This window comes from Pseudophryne corroboree, chromosome 11 (genome assembly GCF_028390025.1).
Source record: "Pseudophryne corroboree isolate aPseCor3 chromosome 11, aPseCor3.hap2, whole genome shotgun sequence".
Taxonomy (NCBI): domain Eukaryota; kingdom Metazoa; phylum Chordata; class Amphibia; order Anura; family Myobatrachidae; genus Pseudophryne; species Pseudophryne corroboree.
In genome coordinates, this window is record NC_086454.1 from 89,971,117 (window position 1) to 89,997,807 (window position 26,691).

A 26,691-nucleotide genomic window follows, 5' to 3' on the forward strand; every position below is an offset into this window, starting at 1 on the left:
CCAGTGCACACCACCTGATCGGAAAGCTTTACTTTTGTGCCCTGTCTCCTGCGGAGCCGCTATTCCCCATGGTCCTTTCAGGAACCCCAGCATCCACTACGGACTCCGAGAAATAGAATTATCGGTAAGTAAATTCTTATTATTTCACTCACAGTTAGTATTTGTTGTATTGTATTGTCAAAACTTCGTCTTTTTGGAACAATCTTAATGAATTTATTAAAAGTTAAATTTTAAAATTATTTTACGTGCGCCAACAAAGAGACATTCTTTGCTCTCCTTTTTCTTGGCTGGTACACAATGACACCACGGCCCTGAAAAGGGAACTACGATCGCATTTTCTCACGAAAGCCCCAGGATCGTATAAATGTACCGGCTGCACGACTTGCAGGTACCTTGAAAGAGGACCAGTAGTGTTACACCCTCACTCAGGGAAGAAAAATGCAATCAAGCATGTTCTCACCTGCACGTCCAAATTTGTAATTTACATCATCAAGTGTCCTTGTGGCCTGGCCTATATAGGCAAGACCACATGTACGTTTAGGGAAAGAGCAGCGCAACACAGATCAGCTATAAGACAAGCCCTGGAAGGTAAAGATGTCGAACAGCCAGTGGCTAGACATTTTAAGGAAGCACGGCATACGATGGCAGCCTTGCGATATAAACTGATTGATCATGTTCCACCAAAGACAAGAGGAGGGGATCACAATAGGAAGTTGTTGCAATTAGAGGCACGATGGATCTTTGAATTTAACACTGTTGCACCGTCTGGTCTCAATGAGAACCTCTCTCTTCTTTGCTTTCTTTGAGAAAGTTGCTTTTGGCTTGTTTTTCTTCCTTTTTTTTCCTTTTCTCTCCTCTTTCCATATTCCTTTTAGTCGGTGTCTTAAAAATGTTTTTTACATTTTTTTTTTGCTTTTCTTTGTAGGGGGTTGTCATTATGACTAGAACGTAAAGTATTTTTTGACAAACTTTTTTAGGTTTGTGCCATATTTATAGAGTATTGGCTATACTAGTACTTATAGTATGGTTTCCCCCCCTCTCCCTCCTGTTTGTTTGTACATTTGGGTTAGGTACCTTTGGTAGGGGAAAATATGCCAATGATGGTTAACGTATGGATCTAGGTCATGGTGACATTACCCTAACGAGGATTGGATAAATTTCAGTTTGTGAAGATTGATCATTTTAGTATGTAAGGTATAATATTTTGCTTAATTGATCTTCACCCTTTGGTTTCTTTGGTATGTGGTTGGAGGTGGAAGTATCACTTTGGAATAGGGATCTGCTCCTTGAGCCGCATAGGCTGTGTGTGCTGTCGCTCAGCCGTAATGTGGCTGGGATGGGAGGGATTCAGTTACACGTAATGGTGTTTTTTGTTTGAACTACTCCTTGGATCTCCTGCCTTTCCTAGTCAGCGCGATTATGCGGGGTAAGTACGGCACTTATTGATATTGTGCCCGGGGGTTTATCTGTTAGTTATGTTACTGTGGTAACAGTCCCGCCCACAGTCACCGTAGTTACCGATGAGACGGAGATGGACTATTGACGTCATCGCGCGGACGCCGGAAATGCGGGAGCGACGAGGTGTTTCTCACGCTCTGGTGCTATAAAGGTATGTTAATTGTGTACTGTTTGTATCCTGACGAAAGCCGCAAATAAAGGCGCCTGAAACGTTGATAGAACAAGCTTGTTGAACTGTGTGTCTTCTTTTGTAAATCCTCGGAGTGCCGCCCATCAATCTGTGCTATCCGCTGGGCTCTGTAGTGCCACGGGAGGGCACCCAGGTATTCGTTTTTTGCTGTTGGAATGCCGGTCGCATTTGTGTATATATATATATATATATATATATATAAATAACATATCATACCTCCCAACTTTTCCTTTTTGGAAATAGGGACACATGCACGGCGATGCCGCATCCGCTCCTGAAAAAGAGGTGTGGCCTAAAAAAGGGGGCATGGCTTCGCAGAGGACCCGCAATCGCGAGCCACGCCCCCATATTTGTCACTGAGGGGGCATGCCCAGTGCTTTGTGAGCCGCTGGCATGCCCCCTCTCCCTCTGACTCCAGTGAATAGACGCCGTCTATTCACCACTGCTCTGCTAAGACAAAGCCTCCCAACTGCCCTCCCCCCCCCCCCCCCCACCGCGGGACACTTGGGAGGTATGATATATTTTATTGCATAAAATATTTTATTGCATAATTTTTGTCACACTAACATTAAAACATTGACATATCTCACACTGGGTCTGTCTTCTTTCTGGGCGCTATGAGTGCCGCCGACTGGGAGTTTATTTGATTGGTAACGTAGCATTGGTTACTACTGGAGGGCACCAGTTATTATTGTTAAAGTTACATAGAAGGGAGTGGAGTGCAGCTGACTGCAAAAGTGTGTGTGTGTGTGTGTGTGTGTGTGTGTGTGTGTGTGTGTGTGTGTGTGTTTTTATATTTGCATTTTATTGTGTTTAATATTCTACAGGAGCTAATCTACAGTTATCGTGCAACAGATAGAAGACATGTGGGGGTATTCAAGTGTATTATTCTCTCCTTTCATATTAATCTAATTACAGGCAGGATTACTTTTAGTTGATTTGACTTATATGTTTTTAGAGTCTCTGTATGGTGGTTGCCGTTGGTAACAACTTATCTCTGTGATTGCAATCTTGGTAAACATACGCTATTGTTATTTTTGGAATCAGTGCCATACTATTAATCTACAGTCCGCAGCTGGTAGTCACCTTATATGTATAGACAAAATCTGTATGGACCAGTTTCTCTGACGTCCTAGTGGATGCTGGGGACTCCGTAAGGACCATGGGGAATAGCGGCTCCGCAGGGCACAAAAGTAAAGCTTTAGGACTACCTGGTGTGCACTGGCTCCTCCCCCTATGAGCCCCCTCCAAGCCTCAGGTAGATTTTTGTGCCCGGCCGAGAAGGGTGCATTCTAGGAGGCTCTCCTGAGTTTCTTAGAAAAGTTTAGTTTTAGGTTTTTTATTTTCAGTGAGACCTGCTGGCAACAGGCTCACTGCATCGAGGGACTAAGGGGAGAAGAAGCGAACCTGCCTGCTTGCAGAGCCGCGCCGCCGGCCCCCTTACAGAGCCAGAAGCAAGAAGAGGTCCGGAAAATCGGCGGCAGAAGACATCAGTCTTCAACAAGGTAGCGCACAGCACTGCAGCTGTGTGCCATTGCTCCTCATACACACCTCACACTCCGGTCACTGAGGGTGCAGGGCGCTAGGGGGGGGCGCCCTGAGCAGCAATGTAAACACCTTGGCTGGCATAAATACACCACATATAACCCCCAGGGCTATATGGGTGTATTTTAACCCCTGCCAGAATACAGCAAAAAGCGGGAGAAAAGTCAGCCGAGAAGGGGGCGGAGCCTATCTCCTCAGCACACTGGCGCCATTTTCCCTCACAGCTCCGCTGGAAGGACGTCTCCCTGACTCTCCCCTGCAGTCCTGCACTACAGAAAAGGGTAAAAAAGAGAGGGGGGGCACTAATTGGCGTAGATATATACATTATCAGCAGCTATAAGGGAAAACACAATATATAGTGGTATCCCTGGATTTATATAGCGCTCTGGTGTGTGCTGGCATACTCTCCCTCTGTCTCCCCAAAGGGCTAGTAGGGTCCTGTCCTCTATCAGAGCATTCCCTGTGTGTGTGCGGTGTGTCGGTACGATTGTGTCGACATGTTTGAGGAGGAAAATGATGTGGAGGCGGAGCAATTGCCTATATTAGAGATGTCACCCCCTAGGGAGTCGACACCTGAGTGGATGGGCTTATGGAAGGAATTACGTGACAGTGTCAGTTCTTTACAAAAGACAGTTGATGACATGAGGCAGCCGGCTAATCAGCTTGTGCCTGTCCAGGCGTCTCAAAGGCCATCAGGGGCTCTAAAGCGCCCGTTACCTCAGATGGCAGGCACAGACGCCGACACGGATACTGACTCCAGTGTCGACGATGAAGAGATGAATGTGACTTCCAGTAGGGCCACACGTTACATGATTGAGGCAATGAAAAATGTTTTACATATTTCTGATAATACAAGTACCACAAAAAAGGGTATTATGTTTGGTGAGAAAAAACTGCCTGTAGTTTTTCCTGCATCTGAGGAACTAAATGAAGTGTGTGATGAAGCGTGGGTTTCCCCCGATAAAAAAACTGATAATTCCTAAAAGGTTATTGGCATCATACCCTTTCCCGCCAGAGGATAGGGCGCGTTGGGAAACACCCCCTAGGGTGGACAAAGCGCTCAAACGCTTGTCTAAACAGGTGGCACTACCCTCTCCTGAGACGGCCGCCCTTAAGGAACCTGCTGACAGAAAGCAGGAGAATATCCTAAAATGTATATACACTCACACAGGAGTTATACTGCGACCAGCAATCGCCTCAGCCTGGATGTGCAGTGCTGGGGTGGCTTGGTCGGATTCCCTGACGGACAATATTGATACCCTAGACAGGGACAGTATATTACTGACTATAGAGCATTTAAAAGATGCATTTCTATATATGCGTGATGCACAGAGGGATATCTGCCGACTGGCATCAAGAGTAAGTGCGCTGTCCATTTCTGCCAGAAGAGGGTTATGGACACGACAGTGGTCAGGGGATGCGGATTCCAAAAGGCATATGGAAGTATTGCCTTATAAAGGGGAGGAGTTATTTGGGGTAGGTCTATCAGACCTGGTAGCCACGGCAACTGCTGGGAAATCCACATTTTTACCCCAGGTAGCCTCCCAACATAAGAAGACGCCGTATTATCAGGCGCAGTCCTTTCGGCCCCATAAGGGCAAGCGGGCAAAAGGTTCCTCTTTTCTGCCCCGTGGCAGAGGGAGAGGGAAAAGGCTGCAGCAAACAGCCAGTTCCCAGGAACAGAAGCCCTCTCCCGCTTCTGCCAAGTCCTCAGCATGACGCTGGGGCTTTACAAGCGACTCAGGCACGGTGGGGGCCCGTCTCAAGATTTTCAGCGCGCAGTGGGCTCGCTCGCTAGTGGACCCCTGGATCCTTCAGGTGGTATCTCAGGGGTACAAATTGGAATTCGAGACGTCTCCCCCTAACCGTTTCCTAAAGTCTGCTTTACCGACGTCTCCCTCCGACAGGGAGGCGGTATTGGAAGCCATTCACAAGCTGTATTGCCAGCAGGTGATAATCAAGGTACCCCTCCTGCAACAGGGAAAGGGGTATTATTCCACGCTGTTTGTGGTACCGAAGCCGGACGGCTCGGTGAGACCGATTTTAAATCTAAAATCCTTGAACACTTACATACAGAGGTTCAAATTCAAGATGGAGTCACTCAGAGCAGTGATTGCGAACCTGGAAGAAGGGGATTATATGTCCCAATTTACGCTTCTCACCAGGGGTACCTCAGGTTTGTGGTACAAAACTGTCACTATCAGTTTCAGACGCTGCCGTTTGGCTTGTCCACGGCACCCCGGGTCTTTACCAAGGTAATGGCCGAAATGATGATACTCCTTCGAAGGAAGGGAGTTTTAATTATCCCTTACTTGGACGATCTCCTGATAAGGGCAAGATCCAGAGAACAGTTGGAAGTCGGGGTAGCACTATCTCAGGTAGTGTTGCAGCAGCACGGTTGGATTCTCAATATTCCAAAATCGCAGCTGATCCCGACAACACGTCTTCTATTCCTAGGGATGATCCTGGACACAGTCCAGAAAAAGGTGTTTCTCCCGGAGGAGAAAGCCAGGGAGTTATCCGAACTAGTCAGAAACCTCCTAAAACCAGGCCAAGTGTCAGTGCATCAATGCACAAAGGTTCCTGGGAAAAATGGTAGCTTCCTACGAAGCAATCCCATTCGGCAGATTCCACGCAAGAACTTTCCAGTGGGACCTGCTAGACAAATGGTCCGGGTCGCATCTTCAGATGCATCAGCGGATAACCTTGTCACCAAAGACAAGGGTGTCTCTCCTGTGGTGGTTGCAGAGTGCTCATCTTTTAGAGGGCCGCAGATTCGGCATTCAGGACTGGGTCCTGGTGACCACGGATGCCAGCCTGCGAGGCTGGGGAGCAGTTACACAGGGGAGAAATTTTCAGGGCTTGTGGTCAAGCCTGGAGACATCACTCCACATAAATATCCTGGAGATTAGGGCCATTTACAATGCTCTAAGCCTAGCAAGACCTCTGCTTCAAGGCCAGCCGGTGTTGATCCAGTCAGACAACATCACGGCAGCCGCCCACATAAACAGACAGGGCGGCACAAGAAGCAGGAGGGCAATGGCAGAAGCTGCAAGGATTCTTCGCTGGGCGGAAAATCATGTAATAGCACTGTCAGCAGTGTTCATTCCGGGAGTGGATGGACAGGTATTGCGCCAGGTCAAGGGACCCTCAGGCAATAGCTGTGGACGCTCTGGTAACACCTTGGGTGTACCAGTCAGTGTATGTGTTCCCTCCTCTGCCTCTCATACCAAAGGTGTTGAGAATCATAAGACGGAGAGGAGTAAGAACTATACTCGTAGCTCCGGATTGGCCAAGAAGGACTTGGTACCCGGAACTTCAAGAGATGCTCACAGAGGACCCGTGGCCTCTGCCTCTAAGAAGGGACCTGCTTCAGCGAGGACCCTGTCTGTTCCAAGACTTACCGCGGCTGCGTTTGACGGCATGGCGGTTGAACGCTGGATCCTGAAGGAAAAAGGCATTCCGGAGGAAGTCATCCCTACCCTGATCAAAGCCAGGAAGGATGTAACCGCAAAGCATTATCACCGCATTTGGCGAAAATATGTTGCGTGGTGCGAGGCCACAAAGGCCCCGACGGAGGAATTTAAACTGGGTCGATTCCTGCATTTCTTTCAAACAGGAGTATCTATGCGCCTCAAATTGGGGTCCATTAAGGTTCAAATTTCGGCCCTGTCAATTTTCTTCCAGAAAGAACTGGCTTCAGTTCCTGAAGTTCAGACGTTTGTCAAGGGAGTGCTGCATATACAGCCTCCTTTTGTGCCTCCAGTGGCACCTTGGGATCTCAATGTAGTGTTGGGGTTCCTCAAATCACATTGGTTTGAACCACTTAAATCTGTGGATTTAAAATATCTCACATGGAAAGTGACCATGCTATTGGCCCTGGCTTCGGCCAGGCGCGTGTCAGAATTGGCGGCTTTATCCTACAAAAGCCCCTATCTGATTTTTCATTCGGACAGGGCAGAATTGAGGACTCGTCCTCAGTTTCTCCCTAAGGTGGTGTCAGCTTTTCACCTGAACCAGCCTATTGTGGTGCCTGCGGCTACAAGGGACTTGGAGGACTCCAAGTTGCTAGACGTTGTCAGGGCCCTGAAAATATATGTTTCCAGGACGGCTGGAGTCAGAAATCTGACTCGCTGTTTATCCTGTATGCACCCAACAAGCTGGGTGCTCCTGCTTCTAAGCAGACTATTGCTCGTTAGATTTGTAGTACAATTCAGCTTGCACATTCTGTGGCAGGCCTGCCACAGCCAAAATCTGTGAATGCCCATTCCACAAGGAAGGTGGGCTCATCTTGGGCGGCTGCCCGAGGGGTCTCGGCTTTACAACTTTGCCGAGCAGCTACTTGGTCAGGGGCAAACATGTTTGCTAAATTCTACAAATTTGATACCCTGGCTGAGGAGGACCTGGAGTTCTCTCATTAGGTGCTGCAGAGTCATCCGCACTCTCCCGCCCGTTTGGGAGCTTTGGTATAATCCCCATGGTCCTTACGGAGTCCCCAGCATCCACTAGGACGTCAGAGAAAATAAGAATTTACTTACCGATAATTCTATTTCTCGTAGTCCGTAGTGGATGCTGGGCGCCCATCCCAAGTGCGGATTGTCTGCATTACTTGTACATAGTTATTGTTAACTAAATCGGGTTATTGTTGTTGTGAGCCATCTTTCCAGAGGCTCCTCTGTTATCATACTGTTAACTGGGTTCAGATCACAGGTTGTACGGTGTGATTGGTGTGGCTGGTATGAGTCTTACCCGGGATTCAAAATCCTTCCTTATTGTGTACGCTCGTCCGGGCACAGTATCCTAACTGAGGCTTGGAGGAGGGTCATAGGGGGAGGAGCCAGTGCACACCAGGTAGTCCTAAAGCTTTACTTTTGTGCCCAGTCTCCTGCGGAGCCGCTATTCCCCATGGTCCTTACGGAGTCCCCAGCATCCACTACGGACTACGAGAAATAGAATTATCGGTAAGTAAATTCTTATTTATACTCACCTTTTTTCATAATTTATTGCTACGTGGATCATATGGGGCGGGATGTACTAAGCAGTAACACAGCGTAAAACCTGTTACTGGCTCATTGTCTTTTCCCATATGTTTTATCCTCAGCCTGACACGCCAGTTGCTTCCGCATCTCCTGCTACACGGCCGGATATGAAAGCAGGTACCGTGCCGAATAAGTCACGTGTAACAGGTGATATGGAAGCAGCTGACTGCACGGCAAGCTGACGATAGAACATATGGGAAAAGACAATGGGCCGGTAACAAGTTTTACCGCTGTGTTACTGCTTAGTACATCCCACCCATAGCCTGATTATAAATGCTACCTATGGACTTATTGTTGCATGTGCACTTTAGTAATAGGAGTCCTGACATCCCCGTTATATGGATGTTTTGTTTATGTATTTTGGGTTTTGTTGTATCTGATAATGGGTCAGCGGTTATACTAGGAAATGTACGGTCATTCGGAAATAATGCACAGTCATGTTATCTATGGTTAATGTCCAATCATGTGAGAGATACAGTAGGGTTGGGTTTGACATGCCAGCAGTGGGGAGGCCGGCGCGCATCCCAAATGTGAGAATCCCGACAGGTGGAAGGTATACCTACCTTCCCCAAATACCCCCCTAACCTTAACCCTCCCTTCCCGCAGCCTGAACCCACCCCCCACAGCCTAACCCTAAGCCTCCACGGTGGTGCCTAAACCTAACCCACCCTTTCTGCAGCCTAAACCTAACCCTCCCCAGGGCTTTCTAAACCTAAACTTTCCTCCCCGCAGCCTAAACCTAAACCCCACCACTACCAACGGGTTACCTCTCCGGCGTCCTGGCAGTGTCTTGTTCGGGATCCCGGGTGTCAGGATGCCTTAGCCGGAATTGTGATCCCAGTCATGATGCCGATGCCGGCATTCCGAGCAGTGTCGGGATTCTGGCATTGGTATTTCAGCTGCCAGGAACCTGACCGGATCCCATAAAGTATATATATATATATATATATTATTATTATTTGGCAGAATGTTTCCTTTTTATTTTTGGTAATTGCTATTTTAAATTTCTTGCACGCGCCTCTGACCTTTCTTATATTGTATGAGATCAGCAGACAGAAGGGGAGTGACACTATGTAAATATGCATGAACTTTTGGTAGTATATTTATATAGTAAGCACCACTGTGCCACAGTATACAGCATTATAGGCCTGATCTGAGTCTGACCAGTGGTGATATTGGACCACACATGCTTACTTTCCTAGATCTGCTGGGAGGTTCCCACGGATGTACACCAGGGATAGACGCACGGATGTACACCAGGGAAGCATGCACGGATGTACACCAGGGATAGACGCACGGATGTACACCAGGGATAGACGCACGGATGTACACCAGGGATAGACGCACGGATGTACACCAGGGAAGCACGCACGGATGTACACCAGGGATAGACGCACGGATGTACACCAGGGATAGACGCACGGATGTACACCAGGGATAGACGCACGGATGTACACCAGGGAAGCACGCACGGATGTACACCAGGGATAGACGCACGGATGTACACCAGGGATAGACGCACGGATGTACACCAGGGATAGACGCACGGATGTACACCAGGGATAGACGCACGGATGTACACCAGGGATAGACGCACGGATGTACACCAGGGATAGACGCACGGATGTACACCAGGGATAGACGCACGGATGTACACCAGGGAAGCACGCACGGATGTACACCAGGGATAGACGCACGGATGTACACCAGGGAAGCACGCCCGGATGTACACCAGGGATAGACGCACGGATGTACACCAGGGATAGACGCACGGATGTACACCAGGGATAGACGCACGGATGTACACCAGGGATAGACGCACGGATGTACACCAGGGATAGACGCACGGATGTACACCAGGGAAGCACGCCCGGATGTACACCAGGGAAGCACGCCCGGATGTACACCAGGGAAGCACGCCCGGATGTACACCAGGGAAGCACGCCCGGATGTACACCAGGGAAGCACGCCCGGATGTACACCAGGGAAGCACGCCCGGATGTACACCAGGGAAGCACGCCCGGATATACACCAGGGAAGGACGCCCGGATGTACACCAGGGATAGACGCACGGATGTACACCAGGGAAGCACGCACGGATGTACACCAGGGATAGATGCACGGATGTACACCAGGGATAGACGCACGGATGTACACCAGGGATAGACGCACGGATGTACACCAGGGATAGACGCACGGATGTACACCAGGGAAGCACGCACGGATGTACACCAGGGATAGACGCACGGATGTACACCAGGGATAGACGCACGGATGTACACCAGGGAAGCACGCACGGATGTACACCAGGGAAGGACGCCCGGATGTACACCAGGGATAGACGCACGGAGGTACACCAGGGATAGACGCACGGATGTACACCAGGGATAGACGCACGGATGTACACCAGGGAAGCACGCCCGGATGTACACCAGGGAAGCACGCCCGGATGTACACCAGGGAAGCACGCACGGATGTACACCAGGGAACTATGCACGGATGTACACCAAGGATGGACGCACGGATATATACCAGGGAAGGATGCACGGCTGGACACCAAGGATGGATGCACGGATATATACCAGGGAAGGATGCACGGCTGGACACCATGGAAGGATGCACGGCTGTACACCAGGGAAGGACGCACGGCTGTACACCAGAGAAGGACGCACGGATGTACACCATGGTAGGACTCATGGATGTACACCAGGGAAGGGCTTTGTATGGTGTATACCAGGGCTTTGTATGTATGTACACCAGGGAAGGGCATTAGCATGAAGTCGCAAACCCAACTGCAGCAAAAGACGCAAGTAAAGCCGTGTCAGAACGTATGAAGAGGGAGTATCCCGCACCCTCAACAGACCCCGCCTCTATTAGGGCTGCTTCCAGAAATTTCCCGGACAAGGGAGCATCTTCTCCCCTTGTACATTAACTGTGGAGTGGCTTATTTATATTTATACTGTATATATGTACCTGATTTATAACTGCATAGAGTGCCCTGTACATTATGCTCCTCGTTCATTGGTGACAGTGGGGTGTTTGGTAGCCCTGCTGCAGCTGCTTATGACATTGGTGACAGTGGGACAGCAGCCATAAACTCAGCATGTGGTAAACAGGGACTCCCACCTGCATTCTGGGTTCACAGTGTGCATGCGGCTACAGAACAGTGAGTCAGCAGAGAGAGCCGTTAAGTTGGCAGTTGGGCAGCCATGTTAGGACTGAGGGATGGCAGCTAGAAGTGCCGGAGCTTACCAGAGGTGCAGATTAGTTAGTGCATGTGCTCCCGTTCCCCGGTGCCTGTGAACAGCAGACAGCATCAGGCTAGTTCCCACAGTGCTTCTCTGGCTGTGGACAAGTCATCCTGTCACCCAGCATACAGCCAGGAGTGTAGCGAGGGTGGCTCTGGTGGAGCACAAGCTCCAGGCACCAAAAAAGTTAGAGGGCGCATTGCCGCCCGCCACCCCCCGCTTCCCTTTTTCATTTACCTGAGACACTGTATTTCAATTAAACAAGTAAATGGTTAAATACAGCTACTTCCATAGTGGCTCTACTATGGACTCTTCTGTGTGATATAATGTGAATAACAGACACTACTGTGCGATGTAATGTGAATTGGTACTATTCTGTGGCCGCGCACCTTCCCCAATAAACCATCATTTATTATTACCCGTTATTTATATAGGCCCTCATTCCGAGTTGTTCGCTCGGTAAATTTCATCGCATCGCAGTGAAATTCCGCTTAGTACGCATGCGCAATGTTCGCACTGCAACTGCGCCAAGTAATTTTACAATGAAGATAGTATTTTTACTCACGGCTTTTTCTTCGCTCCGGCGATCGTAGTGTGATTGACAGGAAATGGGTGTTACTGGGCGGAAACACGGCGTTTTATGGGCGTGTGGCTGAAAACGCTACAGTTTCCGGAAAAAACGCAGGAGTGGCCGGAGAAACGGTGGGAGTGTCTGGGCGAACGCTGGGTGTGTTTGTGACGTCAACCAGGAACGACAAGCACTGAACTGATCGCACAGGCAGAGTAAGTCTGAAGCTACTCTAAAACTGCTACGAGGTTTGTGAACGCAATATTGCGAATACATCGGTCGCACTTTTAAGAAGCTAAGATACACTCCCAGTAGGCGTAGGCTTAGCGTGTGTAACTCTGCTAAAATCGCCTTGCGACCGATCAACTCGGAATGAGGGCCAAAGCACATTCATATTCCACAGCACTTTACAGAGAATATTTTTTTCATCCGTACTGCCATTCCCCTATATTGCTGGGGGGCCCTCAAAGGAAACTTTCACCCTGAACTCCACAAGGTCTAGCGGCACTGTCACCAATTTAAGATTTTTAAATATTGTTGTTTTTTTTTCAAATATAACATACCACCACATGTTGGCTAATCCCCCAATTCAGTACAGGGAAGGGGGCGCCAAAAGATACTCTTGCTCCAGACACCATAGTGCCTAGCTACACCTCTGCATACAGCAGTGACCGAAGGAAGCGGAGCAGTGTTCAGCCTAGACCCTCCTGGGGAACTGAGTGGCATTGGAGGGGAGAAAACCTGTTACTGGCTCATTGTCTTTTCCCATATGTTCTATCCTCAGCCTGACACGTCAAAAAGTAGCTAGCGAGCGATCAACTCGGAATGAGGGCCAATGTCTCCAGTTCACAACCACAGCACAGAGACAGTAAGACAGGCAGACAGCAGCAGTAGTAATTCAGAGATTACAGCCTATATCAGATATATAACATCTGCAGACCTCCAATTATTTCCTTAGCATCCTGCACTAATAGAGACGATTTGTATTGGTCCTTTATCTTCAGCCACTCCCATCTGCTCAATTACTTAGAGTCCGTCAGGAACCTGAGGTTACTACTAACAGTCACTGAACTTTTAATAAACCACTAATATTTATACATTCTTATGAGGAGCAGCACTTACCGCTGTTAGGAGAACGCTACATAAGTGCTCACTTTTGCGCTATCTCAGTGAACCAGCAGAGATAGTGCAGGATTAGAAACTGTCGTATTGCTACATCCGCACGATATTATTGCTGGAGCGCATTGATCCCTGCAATCCCTGTGGATTTATACAAGGAAAGAGAGACTGTGGAAGCATAGTTAGTGTTGTTCAGCTCTCAGGAGACTCGTAACAGGGATCTGTTTCAGAGGGAAATGATACTCATTTATTAGAGACATAGCCAGGCTTTCTTAGCGTCCTAAAGGATTCCTCACATGTGCACCAACGTGGTAGAAGGGGTACTCCGATAGACTGTGATATTGTTATTATATTGTAAGTTTGGTGAATTATTATATAGCCTGCTAACTTATTGTTGATTGATAAGGTGACCAAAGTGAGCATTGCAAGACAAATCAGTGGCGCATGCAGGGAGGTTTCTGAGTAACCAGAAACCCCCCCCCCCCCCCCATCCCCGACAAGCCATATAATTTTTTTTCTGAGACAGCTGTGTCTCCGTCTCAGTACATACTGGAAAAAACATAAAGATCAAATAGAATTTGAGGTTACTGTGCCTAATTCAGTAAGGATGCTATCCTTTGGATCACATGCTGGGTGCCGCCCATCGCTGGTCAAGGCCGCCCAGCATGCTGACCGCCGCCTCCCCCATTGCGATGTGATCGGAATTTCTGCTTGTTAGCAGAAACAAAGGTAGCCTCCTGCTGGTGCAGCTTAGGTGCGCCCGCAGGAGAGCCGCCGCCATCTAACCTATCATGGTGGCTGCGTGTGATGTTATGCATCTGCCATGATCATGCCCCCGACACGCCCCAATTCGCACTGCACTGCCCACCTTTCGACCGTCTCTGCTAAACTCCGTCTCCTCCCTGAAAATGGAGCTTTGCCCTCCCCCCATTCCCCGCAGAAAATGTGGGTGCATGTGCATGATGGGAGCTGCACATGCGCCCGCATCTTTCTCTTAGATTTTGTGGTTGGATCGCTTTTTGTGATCCAACCTGAATTAGGCCCATTATACTGGTAACAAAGGGGCAGACTAGATGGGCCGAGTGATTCTTATCTGCCGTCACAGTCTATGTTTCTTTGTTATATATTTGATATATCGCCCATTGGTTGTGGTGAACAGACAAAGCGATAGTCTGTGATCGACATATCGGGGGTACACAACCATCGATAGGCTCACGATTCATTGGCCGATATATATTGCTCAGTGTGTACCCAGCATTAGACATCAGTGAAGGGAAAGACATTATTAATGATAAGTGGAACCAGGAATTCTAAAGCTGATTTATAATCTGGATATTGACTGGAAAAGTTGCACTTGTGCATATTACGGTAGATCACAGGTTCTCAAACTCTGCATCCGTTCAGATGGTCGACAATGTTAAGCTTGACACTCATTAGGTCAACCACTATTGGTTGACAGTAACATGGTTGACATGGACAAATGGTCGACAGAAGAAAATGGTCAACACGTGAAAGGTCAACACATGAAAAGGTCGACATGGCTTTTTTGAAAAAAGTGATGATAGGGACAGGACAGTGGTGAAAGGGATAAGACAGGGTGACAGGGACAGAACAGATGTGACAGGGACAGGACAGGGGTGGCAAGGACAGGACAGATGTGAACAGGGACAGGATACAGGGAAGACAGGGCCAGCATAGAGGTAACAGGGACAAGTTAGAGTTGACAGGGACAGAACCAGGGTGATAGGGACAGGTGAGATGGGAGACATGGCCAGCACAGAGGTGACAGGGGCAGGACAGGAGTGACAGAGACAGGAGAGAGGGGAGACAGGGCCAGCACAGAGGTGACAGAACAGATGTGACAGGGACAGGCCAGAGGTGACAGGGGCAGGACAGGAGTGACAGAGACAGGAGAGAGGGGAGACAGGGCCAGCACAGATGTGACAGAACAGATGTGACAGGGACAGGCCAGAGGTGACAGGGGAGACAGGGACAGAACAGATGTGGCAGTGACAAGACAGAGGTGACAGGGTCAAAAGTAGGACAGGTGACAGAGCCAGGATAGATACAGCTCTGAATTCAGCACTGGTGGGAGGAGCCAGTTGGCAGCCACACTCAATATCTATACTATATGTAACCCCTCCCTTCAGTGACAGTCCCACTCACCACAGGCTATGCTGTGTGCAGTTTAGCCTGCAGCTGCTCAGACTGAGCCTACTCCCACAGTCAGAGGAGGAGGGTCCTGCTGATGGCTGCACGTGGAGTCAGAGGCCGGGTTGTGCGGTGTCATATCTAGCCTCCGGGGAACCATCTCTGTGACTCCTCCCCCCTCCTTACTCCTGCCCAGCAATCACCATGGGGACCATCTAGTAAGCTGGAGTCACATACAACAATGATAGATTACTGGATCTGTCTCTGTTATTATTGTTGTATGTGATTCCAGCTTACAGTACTAGCTGGGCAGGAATGTCTGTGGTAATGGTGTTGGGAGGAGGCGTGACCTCGGAAGGCTGCCGACTGCCAGCACTGACTGTAGGGTATACACACTGCCAGCCTCTGCTGATGCTGCTCTCCACTCGGCAGGGGCTCGGCACAGCCAGGGACAATGGAGGAAGTGCCCCCTACAGGGCTGGAGCCCGGCAGCAGCAGACTCCGTTGTCTCCGGCAGTTCCGCTCCTGCCTATGAGCTATATAAATGTGGGTCCCTAGTTTATTGATGCACATAATACACATCTTCCAATTTAATAAGGACAGTAAAGGGCATGCTGACAGGGACTGCTTTGTCTGTAGGCTGGAAAGTTGGGAGTTATGTTATATTCAGTACTGCTTTCCACGCTTACTTCTAGCACATCCGTGTTACCCCTCTCTGTCTGCCCCCCCCCCCTTCAGAATTTAAGCACCATATAATTAAATAGTAATAATAATAGCCAGAATTTCAGTACAAGTTAATTTCATATATACTGTGCTAGGAAGTGTCCATAGAAAGCACAGTGGTGCAGTGGTGAGCATTGGGCCTAACAGCACTAAGGTCTTGGGTTCAGTTCCCGACATGTTGTTATCTGTGTATAGTTTGTGTGTTCTCATCATGTTTACATGGTTTTCCTCCAGGTTCTTATTGCCTCTTCCCATGCTCCAAACCCATTTTTCTTCTGACAAAAGGAGAGTAATAATTTTAGTTTGTATGTGTGTATATTGATAGGGAATATATAGAGTGTAAGCTCCACTGGGGCAGGGACTGATGTGAATGACTATTCTCTGTACAGCGCTGCATAATATGTGTGCGCTATATAAAGAACTGTTAGTAAATAACAAATACAGATAGGATACTGATTATACAAATATACAGTTCCATTAGTGATAGGTGACAGCTGTGGTAAATGCACTGTCCGTTCACATTGACACTTTAGTTGAACAGGTAACAGATCAGAAATGCAGCGGATTCCAGTGCTGGCCTTTCAGTCATTCGGAAGTGTGGCTCCAGTCACTGATGGGTCATTTACTATTGGATTCAATAAAACCCATTTTAGTCATTATACAAACTGCAGTAGACAGTTCATGGTGCGAGCCCTAAATGGGGGAAATCCCAATGCTCAGTTAGTAACTGCTTGGAAAGCTCATTAATTTAGATTCATTACTCCTAATGATTCCATATAATTATGATACCACAGATTAAACAGCAGTTGCGTTGCTTAGTATACATTCTAGTTATGTACACGGCCTGATTCAGAGGTGCTAATGGCACCGTCATGATGGCTGTGTACGCAGTGCTGTGCGAAAATATGCAAAATCCAGAGAAGGCGTCCTGTGTAACAAGCCGGCTTCTGTGATTCGCTGCCTGCATCTGATGATGCAGCACCGGATTCACTGCATGAACATCACTGTCCCATCGTACATCCAAATAACCCTCTGGTTACTCAGGCAGTCCAGTAAAACTATGCTGTTAGTGCCAGTGACACTGCATCTGAGGACGCAGCCACTGGCTTTGGCACGCCAAAAAACTGGGCAGACAATCCCCCGTTTTCTGGAACAATACCCGTCACCGCCCCCAAGTGCCAGGAGCGTGTCATCCAGGCTGCAGCTTTCGGGGCATGGTGACCGATGTCCCAGGACCAGATCTGCAAATGCGCAGGGCAGCTCCTTAACACTCGCAGATCAAATACCTTTGGACAATTGGTTGAACATCGAATTAGAGTCCACCTCTGAATCAGCGCATTGACTACAAGTAACCAGGCTGCTATTCTGATGTCTATCAAAGCGGATTCCGCTCCAAACACAGAGAGGATGAGTCATATGTTGGTTAAGTTAAAAGATCGTTACACTCTAAAACAAGTAGCTTACAATAAATACACAAGGCTCAAAGGTACCTCTCTGACAGTACAAGATGACACAATTATAGTAACATAGTAACATGGGGGGTAATTCAGACCTGATCACTAGGGTGCGTTTTTTGCATCCCTGCGATCAGGTAGTTGCCGCCTACAAGGGGTGGGTATTGTGTGTGCGCAGGGGTGCGATCGCTTGTGATGGAGACTTGCACAAACAACAATTTGTGCAGTCTCTGCACAGAACAGGACTTACTCTGTCACTGCGATAATCGGGGCTGGAGCTGACGTCAGAAATCCTCCCACAAAACGCTGGGTCCCTCCTGCGTTTTCTGGACACTCCCTAGAAACGGTCAGTTGCCACCCACTAACTCCCTCTTCCTTTCAATCTCCTTGCGATTTGCGGTGCATGTGGAAATTTTCGCACTATCCTGTTGCTGGCTGGCAATCCCTGTTGCTGCAGTACGTCGCACCTGCGCATTTTGGTGCATGCGCAGTGCAGACCTGATCGCAGCCTGTGAGAAAACGCACAGCAGCGATCAGGTGTGAATCGGCCCCATAGTTAATAAGGTTGAAAAAAGACAAGTTGTCCATCGAGTTCGACCTTTATTTAGATCCTTTACTATTCTGTAAAACCAAATATAGCCGTAGTTATGCAATACAATCTTTTTAAATGCTGTTTCCTTGGATATTTTTTTCAGTTAGAAACTTATCCAACCCATTCTTAAATTTAATGGCTGAGTCCGCCATTATGACCTTCTCTGGTAAAGAATTCCAGATCCTTACTGTCCTTACTGTGAAGAACCCTTTCCTTCTTTGGGTGCCAGACCTCAGCTGCAAGCTTACTGTGTGTGGTTCTGTGACTAATCTGCTCTTACCTCTGCTTGTGAACTACACAGTGACGTATGTGTGTTTTCTATTACTGTGAAGAAAATTATTACACTTGGTGTAAACTGAAGGATGACTAATTTACTGATGTTACATATACATAAAACTCCTAACGGCTGAGAATTGTTCTGTGCATGCATCAACATATAATCAAACATATTACTGTACTTAAATAAGCCGTCTATTCATTTATTGTGCTTGACATTAACTATAAACTTTAAGCTAGCTTATCAACTAAAATAAAGACACGGACACAACTGCGTTGGATTAAATGGTCATTGAATTAATTAATTGGAATGACCTCACTCGTAGTGGGTGGCCAGGAAGACACTACCACTAACCAGCTCTAGTCACGATCTTACAAAATGGCGGCGCCTAAACGCCCCAACTGTCATGGGTGCGACTGAAACTCTCCATCTATATATATATCAGCATAACCTGTGTTGTGAAGGTCTCACCACCCCTTCCTATAGCAGAGTGAGGACGCTCCCCCCAGGAAGCACCCATTGCCCTCCTACAAGAGCAGGACACACTCGCCGTCCTTCAAAAGGGGTAAGTGCCCCACAACACCACTTATGCTACAAGTGACCGCTGGCCAGTAGCGCCTTCCCGCCCACTAAGTCTGAAAGAAAGATAATAGTAAGCCAAATTGAAGAGAGCCAAATTAGAGAACCAAATCAAAGGGCCAATGGAGCGGGTGGGTGGGCTTCCAACCGACAAGAGGAAGCAAATCTGGAAGTTTCTACTCTTCATGCACTAAAACACCTCCCCTACACTCACCGATAGGCTGGCCCTAACCAATTACAACTCCCTCAAAACTCTGCTTTGCCTAGCAACAAAGGACATCTTCAACCAATCACTAAAATGTAAGACTCTTATATAGATTTCATGCCTAGCCAGGCACTCTCCTTATCTAATTAAAATGAAGACACAGAGAGATGGATTTGGCAGAAAATTGTCAGCTATTTATTTAAATGACTACGTAATTTAATGATGTATAAGGTAATGAATCAAAAGTATGGTGGCAAAGAAAGAACGGATACAAAACAGGCCAAGCTCAAATTACACAACCAACTCTACACAACCCTGAAGCCAACCACCTAAAAACACATAAGGTATCAACTCAACCTTCTACCATGACTACCCACCCGTATGGGTGATGAGGTTGCCCCGGTAAGGGGGTCCAACAGATGTATATCAGTCAATGAAGGTGAGCACACCTAAAGCCAGCCAATAAATAAACTCTATCCAGTTTCTGAATCAAAAACAGGTAACTTGCTGTTCTTTTCCGCCCCAAAATAGCCACCGGAAAACTACCCACATCCACATATGCTAAACAGGGAGGGAGGGTGGGAAAACAAAAACAAAAAAAATTGCCTGACCCAGTCCCCTCACCAGACACAAAATACCATTTAATCTCCACCCTCTACCCCTACAGGACAACATCTGATGTGCTTACAAGCCCGACCCAGTCTATGGGGTTTAGCCCAATACATTCCTATTCTGTCCTTACGTTCTTCGTAGGAGGGTATCTGTTGCCCTCTACCTGCAGCTCTCAGCTTGTTGCGAACAAATACATACAACAACCCAGGACTCACCACAAGGAGGTGGCTGCAGCTCGAGTCCTACCCAACTCCCACCCTGCCATGTTATAACGTGCTCAGCCGAGCACTGCTCACTGTTCTAGCGGCTTCTAATCTGTTTTTTTTTTTTTTTTTTAAATGTATTTATTCAAATTTTTCAATTATAGACAAACAGTTTGACAAGGCATCATCTCCACAGCACTACCAATTGCGGCCGCATGGTATTTCTAGCAATGGAGAAATAGTACAATATACATGTCCAATATTTAATACACTAAACAATCAAACAACAAGACAAAGACATTGGGTTAAGAAGGAGGGGGGGGGGGCATATATTGAATCAGGCTACATGTTACCCGCCAGGGCGGCTTCATGACATATCACATTCTAGTCATTTGCTCCATCGATTTGGATTTGTAATGGGATTTCAGGAGTGGCAAGACTCACAGGGATAAGGTGTTGGGGGGTGCATATCTCTCTCAGGGTCGTTCTCTCCAGCGAGTCGAAAAATTTTAGGATATGTGATCTTAACATGGGGTCTAGAACTTCTATAAATGGTCCCCACTTCTTATAGAATAGGTGAGCATGCTTGTCTACATCATACATGGCAGATTGTCTATCATAATATAAGGTCGACTTTACCATACCCAGAAGTTGTTCTAGCCTGGGGGGGGATCTGTGGATCCATTGTGTCAAAATGGCTTTCTTTGCCAGAGTAAGAAACACATAGAGGAAAGGGCGCAAAGGGAGGATCTTAGCCAGTAAATTCCCATCGGGGAGATGTAAACCTAGTAGTGTCCTAGGTAATAGGGGGAGTCACAATCCAAATTTACTGTTTAGATACGAGAGAATTTTATTCCAAAACTTCTGTATTTTGGGGCAACTCCAAAATACATGCATCAAAGTTGCATGGGGCGCCCTACATTTAAGACATTGTCCCGAATCCAAAGGCACCATATGACTCCTCTGACTGGGGGATATATAAGCTCGGTTTAAAAATTTCACATGGATCTCCTGTAGGTTCGAGGAATGAAGGGCTTTAAAAATACCTGGTAGGGGGCGGAAAAATTCATTTAGAGACCCTTGCATAGATAGGTCTACCCTCCATCTTTCGAACATCTGACTCCATAACCTCTCCACAACACAAGGAAGAAGGTCCCAATATAGCCATTTCGTTTTATAGGGCAACTTGATAGTTCGAGTGAGTAGAGACGTGAGGGAGTCAGAACCTCCAGGTTGAATTAATGGGTCAGGGAGGGATTGCACATAATGTCTAACCTGGAGATACATAAAAAATTCCGACCGATGCACACCATACCTCTCCACTAGTCCAGAAAATGAATACACCAGACCTCCAGGATCGAAAACGTCTCTAATGCTACTGATTCCCTTAGACCGCCACACCTCAAATTTTACATTCTCCATGGGCGGGGTAAAGCAAGGATTCCCACAGAACGGAATAAAATCCGTACGGGTGAAATTCCTGTGAAGTGCTTTATTTATTATTTTCCAGGCGACATAAGTATCCCAAAATAACAAATTATTTTTTGCTTGTGGAGGAAGCAAAGTGAGTGGGGCGTGCAGTAAAGCCCTCAAATCATAAGGTGATACCAAGGCCTGTTCAATTTGATAATTCGTATATGTGGTTTTTGTCTTAAGCCAGTCATTTATATATCGGAAGGCCACTGCCCTAGAGAAGGTAAGTAGATCTGGGATCGCAAGGCCCCCCTCCTCCTTTCGCAACTTGAGTTTAGCTAATGCTATTCTTGGTTTTTTATTTGCCCACAAGAATTTTGTGCATGTTTTGTCATAGGCATGCGCATCTGCTCTGGAAATTTTAAGGGGCAGCAACTGGAGCGCGTAGGATATCTTTGGGAAAATAATGCTCTTGAGGACCGCCGCGCGGCCTAGCAAAGATAAAGGGAGTGCTGACCATGATTTGAGCTGGGTAGAGATAGCCTGTAGTGTGGGTGTATAGTTCAGCTTGTATAGATTTGTTAAATCAGGTGGTAAATAGACCCCTAGGTACTTTAATTTAGTTTTTGTAACAGTGAACTGGGATATGAGAGGGAGAGAAGACATATTAAGTGCTGACTGGGTTAAAGGGAGTAATTCGGATTTTAATGTATTTACTCTATAACCGGCAAAGAGGCCGAATTCATGAATTTTTCCAATTATGGCTGGGATGGAGACTTCAGGGTGGGATACAAAGAGTAACATATCATCTGCAAATAGGCTTAATTTAAGTTCCTGGTCATGAATTGAGATACCTGAGAACGAGGTGAGCCCCCGCAGCGCCAGAGCAAGAGGCTCTATGGCTAGCGCAAATAAAAGGGGTGATAATGGACATCCCTGTCTGGTGCCCCTTCCCAAACGCACTGGGTCCGAGAGAAATCCATTACATAGGATACGAGAGCTGGAATTTGAGTACAAGGCCCGCAGTACACTAGCTAGGCCCGACGGGAACCCAAACCTCTCCAGAGTGGTGTATAAATGATCCCAGCTCACCAGGTCAAAGGCCTTTTCGGCATCTAGCGAGAAGAGAAAATGTGGGTCTTCATTTCCCGATTGGCCCAGCCAGTGCACCGCCGCCAGTATTTTGCGAATATTACTAGTGGAATGTCTCCCAGAGATAAATCCTGTTTGGTCGGGGTGGATTACAGAAGGAAGAAGGGGTTTCAGTCTGTCTGCGAGAATTTTTGTAAACAATTTATAGTCTACATTTAGGAGCGAGATCGGTCTATAGGACCCTGGGAGTTGTAAATCCTTGCCTGGTTTAGGTAGGAGCCGTATAAAGGCATCATTAAAATATGTGGGTATTTTATGGGATATTATGATTATATTAAAAAGGGAGGTAAGATGGGGAATCAATTTTGCTGAGAGTAATTTATAGTATTCCCCAGAATAACCATCCGGCCCCGGGGATTTTAAGGGTTTCAGGTGTTTAATGGCCTTTTCTACCTCAACCTCTGTTATAAGTGAGCAGAGATGTTCTGTCAGAGATGAATCCACCTGAGGTGGAGAAATAGAATCCCAGAACGACTGTTTAGAGCCCTTATTAACGGAGGAAGTTTCATAAATAGTAGCGTAAAAATCTGACAGAACTCTCGCTATGTCTTTAGATTTAGAAGCCAATGTGTCATCTGGCCTCTTCAGTGGATGGATAAGAGAATTTGAGGTAGATCCTTTCAATAAATGGGATAATAATTTGCCTGTCTTATTTCCGAAACGGTAAAATCTATGGTTCTTATGAAATGTGTGTTTATCCCCCAGCGCCTGCAGAACTGCGTTAAAAGCTACTTTAGCATCCAGATATTGGGATTTTGTGGCCGGGGAGGGATTCTGTTTGAACTTCTGGTAGGTCTCAGTCAGTCGCTGTTGGGAGCTCTTAAAAGTAGAAGCGAATGATTTTTTCCTTCGGGAGACATACTCAATGAGGCGTCCCCTAATGACCGCTTTAGAGGCCTGCCAGAAAACCAAAGGGTCATCCTGTGCCATCGGGGCATTTGTGGTAGCGTACTCATCCCAATATGACTCCAGTTCCTTACGAAATTCTAGAGAGGAGGAGAAATCTGTAGGAAAGCGCCAGCGCCTAAAGGTACCAACATCTACTTTTGTGGACATGGAGGCCCATACTACTGAATGGTCCGACAACGCCATTGGTTCAATAGAGGAATCAAGGGCATGTATAACCAAGGAATCAGAGACCATCAAATAATCGATCCTGGATAGGGAATGATGGGCAGCGGAGAGGCAGGTGTACTCTCTATCCGTGGGGTGTAAAAATCTCCAAATATCTAATATTTGGAGTTGTTGCTCCATATACGGGATGCCCATTTTAGGGGGGTTGCGGGTGGAGGTGGAGGATTGAACATCCATGTATTTTGAAGCAATGACATTAAAGTCACCCCCTACAATCATAGATGAGGTGGCATATGGATATAGGGCAATAAGTAGGGAGCGAAAGAAGGCTTTTGAGTATTGGTTAGGAGCGTAAACCGTACACAACACATACCTTGCTTCCCAAATGGTTACTTCTATAATAAGGTACCTGCCTGCCGGGTCTACTACAGAAGAGACCACCTCCAGCCCCAATGAGCGCCTGGCCATAACCAGAACCCCTCTGGCTTTTGATGAGTAGGGAGCATCGGCCACCACCCGCCAACCTAGCGTGCCTAACTTCTTGGCCTCTGGGGACAGGAGGTGGGTCTCCTGCAAGAAAACCAGGTCTAAACGCAGCTTATTAAGATATAAGAGTATTTTCTTCCTCTTTATAGGTGAGTGTATACCCCCAACATTCCACGTAGCCACTTTGAAACTAGACATCAAATCCCAAATCTAAAGGAATGAGCATCCTTCTGGTAGAGAGAAGGCCCGTCATTAGGCTTCCAGAAGGAAATCAGGAGGTAGAAATACCGGGTACCCAACAGGAACAGTAACCTATTAATGCAACTTATAGACACATTAGGAGGGGATGGGGTGGGGGAACACAAGACAAACAGAAAAACAATAAACCATATAACAGAGGCACCTAACATGTGTCTCTGTCATAGATATCCAATACGGACTTCACAGTATGAATAATGCGGATTGATAAAGCAGGGAGTACATTAGGCTCCTAGCCTCAACCACCTATCAGATAGGATGTATAAATGCAATACTGCAACCAATTTAGGGATTAAAGAATTTAAACTCCTTTGGGGCCTATGTATGATTTCAGGCCTGCAACATGAGGGGTGGGGGGGGGGGGGGAGGAGGGGGGTGGAAGCTCTTGCACTTAGACCTGCAGTTGTTCCTTCCCCTTTGTATAAAATGCAGGATCAGCGTCCATCGGGTGACGAGAGGGGAAGGAGGGGGGGAAGGGGGGAGGGGGGGACAGATTCCGGGCCAAAGTCCAGCTTCAGAGTATTTGTTTAGACTCCTAGTTCAAAAAAGACTGAATTGCCAGGTCTTCCAGGCCTGCTAATTTAATATATATATTAGTTGTCTTCTTCTTCCATCCTGTTATGTCCCTCCGATAGGAAACTCTCAGCATCTGCAGGTGTGGAGAAATCTTTAAAGGAGTTTCCATCAAAGATCCTTAAACGTGCAGGATAAAGCAGAGCAAATTTACGACCGGCCGACACCAGTGAGGAGCATATAGGAGTGAAAGCCTTCCGCAGCCGCGTCAATTCCGGGGAATAGTCCTGGAACAGCAATAATTTGTTCCCGTCCCACGAGATATCTCTGAGGCGGCGGGATGCAGACCACAGCGCTTCCTTATGTAGGAAATTTAGGCACTTAAAGAGGACTGCGCGTGGCCTAGAGCCTGAGCCTGAGGGCCTGGAGGGGCCCGTTCTATGAGCACGTTCCACAACCAAGTCTGCACACACTTCCTGCATATCCAGAATTTCGGGTAACGTGTGGCGTAGAAATTTGTATAACTCAGGGCCGCGAATGGACTCAGGCAGGCCTATGAGGCGCAAATTACATCTGCGCGAGCGATTCTCCAAATCATCTAATTTCGCCCAAACCTGCGTATCAGATTTCTGTAGGTTAGCTACCGTGTCTTTTAAATCAGCAAGATCCTGAAAATTGGAGCCTGCAGTTTGTTCCACTTGTGCCAGCCTCTTGGTGAGTTGCTTATATTGGCTTTTTATATCTAGCACTGCTTGTTGTAAGGCAGCTGCCTGCGTCTGAGCTTGCTCCTGTAATAAAGGTTGCACTGTCTCTTTTACAGCCCTCACAATGTCAGCATAGGATAAGGGAGGGTTATGTGCAGTATTTGGTGTTGTATCGCTGGCAGGAGCCTTGCGGAGCTGCTTTTGTACCTGTAGTTCCACGGAGCTGGCAGTGTCTGGATGTCCAGGATTAACAGCAACTGCGGTGGCCATCTTGGATGTGGCAGGTCTGTCCCCGTCCCTTCCCGGTTTCTGCTGCTTCTGGGGCATGTTGCCGGTCAGGTACCTCTCCATACAGTGGATGGGGGACCCCCAGGAGGTTTGAGGAGGTGGGTGGTTGCGGTAGGGTAGCCTAAAAAGGCTATTCGCCGTGTAAATAGGTGGCGGGCACCGGAGCTTGAGAGGAGCGCTGCTACTCCATGCGCTGCCGGAACCGGAAGTCCTAATCTGTTTTTAGAATGAAACGTTGGCATTACTGCCCGTGACCGGAGAGTAGACCTAGTGAAATTATCACAGCTCAGCTCATCACAGCACATTCCAGGGGCCTCAGTCACTAATTTGATGATTCATCCCACAGTTTGGCAGCGTGAAGGGAACGGAACACAGAATGAGGATTTATTCCATCCGTGTACATTTGAGTGAGTACATCTGAGGGTGGAGGACCGGAGGGCACAACGGAGTTCCAGAGCCTGGCAACAACACCCTCAGGGCAGCAGGAGGACAGTCAAAGATGGATAAGGAGGAGTCTCACTTTAGCCACAGGATCAGGATGAATTAGCAGGATATTCCAGATGTTAACATGGCTTTAATGTGCAAAGTGCCAGTAGTATGGAAGAGCGCCCCCTTTCCTCAGCTTCTTCATGTTTTTCTCTATTTGTCTTCTGCTCATCATGCTATAGTTTGGCCTTTGTCTTTGCTTTGATATTGCATCCTGCATCGCCTTTTTAAGCGTCTCCTCATCATCCTTGAACCAAACGGTCTTTTTTGGTTTATCTGCGCTCTTTTTATTGATCTCCTCTTCTCCTGCCACGATGTCCTCACTCACTCCTGCAATGTCTGGGATGTCCTCCC